The 3,837-nt window shown below is 36.6% G+C and overlaps 1 pseudogene; it reads left to right on the top strand.

Moving 5' to 3' along the window:
- The first annotated feature begins 3,154 nt into the window (after positions 1-3,154).
- Positions 3,155-3,311, top strand: LOC114610076 (annotated as a pseudogene).
- The last annotated feature ends 526 nt before the right edge of the window (positions 3,312-3,837 follow it).

The following is a 3,837-nucleotide window of genomic DNA, read 5'->3' as shown; positions in this document are numbered from 1 at the left end:
TTATTTGCCTGAGTTACTGATTTTCCTTTAATAAGAATGACAACTTTAAACAGTACCATTTATTCTGTATCAGTTACTTTTTAAATATGTTATTAAAATGGAATTCATTTCATATCTACCCCCTTTTTTTCTCTTTCTCAGGTGACAAATTCACACTGAATTTTTTGATAAAATGTAGTTTATTCAAAGATTTCATGTGTATACAATGAACTTTGATGATATTCATTCAACAACACCATCCTTCAACTCCCTGTCTTCTTTGTAACTCGATGTACTCTTTTTCTAAATTATGATTCATAACACTTCGAATGCAACTAATGCTGGCCATATACAAAGGAGTGTGGAATAAATTCAGTTAGTGCTGCCAGTATGCAAAGAAGTTTGGAGTATTTAACAAAAGCATGAGCAACTTACCAGTGGTCATGTCCTCTAAGTAGAGGTAGAATGTTTTTACAGCATCCATCAACTGAGTATCATTCCTCAGATGGGGCTTAGGCTTCGAATTCTTCCTATATCCATACTGGAATTTTTGACTGATTAGATCATCTATAAGTCTTATAGATGTAACTATTGTACTTTGTGGCTAATATCCACTTAAAAGTGAGCATATAACTTCAATGTCCTTTTGGGTCTCTATTATCTCATTCACAATATTTTCTGGTACTATCCATAAAGTCCAGGATAACCATGTTATAATCAACAAAGCAAAAGAAGTCAAATAACAAGGAGAGAAAAAGGAGGATATTTGACTATTTCTCAAAAAGGAGGACAAAGTAGATGTGAGAGGTCTTTGGAAGAGGGAACTGGGTAGAAGAGAGGATGGGGAGGGAAGCAAGGCGGAAGATCATATGTAGGCTGAGCAGATGAGAGCAAAGGGATATCATCTGGCAAACATGGGCAATCTCTAGGATGAGAAAGATACCTGGGATAGGGAGAGGCCCCAGAGGGTCTGTGGGGTGTACTCTGAGATGCCTAGCAGTGGGGGGTATGAATCCTGAAGTGACCACTCCCTGTAGTCACCTAGTACTCCCAGTGGAAAGTTAAGGAGAGCAACCTACCCACAAACCATCAACCCAAAATGTGTCCTGCTTATAAGATGTGCAGGGACAAAAGTAGAACAGAGATTGAGGGAATGGCCAATCAATGACTGCCCAAAATTGAGACTCATCCTATGGGCAAGGACCATTCTTTGACACTATTAATGATATTCCATTATGCTTGCATGAGGAACCTAGTAAACTGTCCTCTGAGAGGGTACACCCAACAGCTAGATGAAAGAGATCCAAATACTCAGTGCAATAGATGGAACTTGTGGAATCTTATGGGAGAGTTGGGAGAAGGACTTATGGACCTGAAAAGGACAGGGACTACACATGATGACAAACATAGTCAACTAACCTGGACTTTGGAGGTTCCTAGAGACTGAATCACCAACATACAGGGACATACATGGACATACATGGACAACACCTAGGCTCCTCCCACATCTATGTAGCAGATGAGCAGCTCGGTCTTCATGTAGGTTCCCCAAACAACTGGAGCACAGGCTGTCCCTGATCCTGTTGTTTAATTGTCTATCTATGGACTCCACACTACTAAATCAACAACCTTGTATAGCCTCAGTGGAAAAGGATGTGCCTAGTCCAGCAGCAACTTGATATGCAGTAGGGAGGGCTGACACCCAGGGTATGGAATCTGTTTCTTAGGAGAATGGGTAGAGGACATTAATGATGGGGTAATCGGAGAAGAGGAATGGCTGATACTGAGTTATAAAGTGAATACATAAATAAATTTAATTAAAAATAAGTACAAAAAGAAGTAATTTTTAAATGAGTTAATGTGGACAAAGCTATTGTCCAGATAAACTTCTAGAAGTTAAAAGTTCACAATTCTCCTTCCTGGGTGCTCATATATTCTTTCCCATCCTTCTCCTACAAAGTTCCAAGAGCCTTGAATAGTGAGAGATTTGTATAGAGGACACATCCTCAGTTAAGCATTCAGATTCACTTATTCTTGGTACTTTGGCCAGTTATATAAGTCTCTGCATTATCTACTAGCTATTGCAAAAAGTATCTTCTCAGTACACTGTTGAGAATAGCACTAATCTATGGGTATAGACACAAATATTTAGAAGCCAATTTAACATTATGACTAATGCAGCAACAACAACAAAAATTAGAGAATGTTCTCAATTAGGTCCAATGTTTCAACTTGTATTGGGTTTTTAACTGTAAATACAGAAACAAGAATAATATGTGTCCACTGTTGCAGGCCTCAAATCAAACAGAAGGTCATTGGTTATGGCCACAATCATCATGCCATTATTATACCAGAGATCATCTTGTGGGATAGGGTTTTATTGCAGCATGAACTGTCTAGCACTAAATAAGACAAGTATCTTTTCTCCAAAGAAATTCATATAGCATCTTCTGGCTATGTATCCTAGCCAGCATGGTGAAGGTATTGAAGTCATTTAAGAGTTGAGATTTCTCTTCCCCCAACTGGGATGCCCTGTCTGGCCACAGTGGGAAAGGATACACTCATCCCTGCAGAGACTTTATGTGACAGTGATGGGGGATTCTCAGGGAGGCTTCCACCCACTCACAGGAGAAAGAGAGGGAGAGACTGGGGAAGAGACTATGTGGACGGGGAACTGGGAGGGGGCAGCAATCAGGATGTAAAGTGAATAAATATATAAATTAATGGAAATAACAGGAATTGAGGTTTCTAAGTACAATATCTGAAAATTGTGATGTCTTCATAAATAGCTTCTTACCCCTGACTTATGGTAGAAAACCAAGAACAATAGCAATAGCCTTTTTGTTTGTTTGTTTTGGGTGCCTCTGGAGGAATACCTAGCCAATAATTGGTTTTCAAGGTCACACAGGTAAGCCAAAAATTATTTGAGTTAAGAGTGGACATCAGGAACCAAGTTCTTGAATCCATTGTTAAAATTCCCTCACAACACTGTCATTGAACAAATGGTATAAAACACAAATTACAAAATAATTATTCATAGAAGAGGTTTTTCTGTCACTGAATATACAAAACTTAGTAGGGTGGAAAAATAGCCAACAATTTTTATAGTTTATTTTAATAATCATTCTTGACTGTCACTATTTGTTTGCTTTCATTCATCAAAAATATTTGACACATCGCTTCTTGGCCTTTTGGCTAAGATCAAGTGTAAAAATATTTGACACATGCGTAGTTCATCCATTAGTTTTCTGTTATCACAGTATCAGATAACAAGAATAGCATTCCTATTGCTGATACTTAGAAATTTAAATCCTCTATGTATTTCAACAATTGTTATACTAAAGAAAAATAGATCAATCAAAATTTGTCATTTTAATTTTAATATATTGTAAAAAATGGTGATTTATTTTAATAAATATATCATTTTGCAAGTTCCATGAAGTTATAGAATACAGATCTTCTGCAAAACAAGTGAGAAGCAGATAGATCTCTTTCAAATAGTTAAAACTTGACTAAAACAGTGTTTTCTATGCCCATAAGTAATAAAACTTAATTTAATAGTATACAGGGTAAATGTTCTCAAGCACTGAGTAATTCATAAAGTAGTGTACCAACTACAACAATGCAAATATGATACAGTGAAGTCTCCAAATTAGCCTTCAAGCAATTTCAGAAAAGAAGGTAAAGAACGTTAAGTATACAGTGCAACAAAAGTCAATTATCCCTTGCTATTTCTTGAAGGATTTTAATTATTGATACATTTATATAGAGAAATTTAACAGCAAGGAGAAATGATACTGAAGATTAAATGATTGGATCATTATTTCTACTGTCTTACTGTATCATAAATTTTCATCT

Source organism: Grammomys surdaster, unplaced genomic scaffold (genome assembly GCF_004785775.1).
Source record: "Grammomys surdaster isolate TR1022 unplaced genomic scaffold, NIH_TR_1.0 61, whole genome shotgun sequence".
In the NCBI taxonomy this organism is placed as follows: Eukaryota; Metazoa; Chordata; class Mammalia; order Rodentia; family Muridae; genus Grammomys; species Grammomys surdaster.
This window is presented reverse-complemented; position numbering and strand designations above follow the sequence as displayed.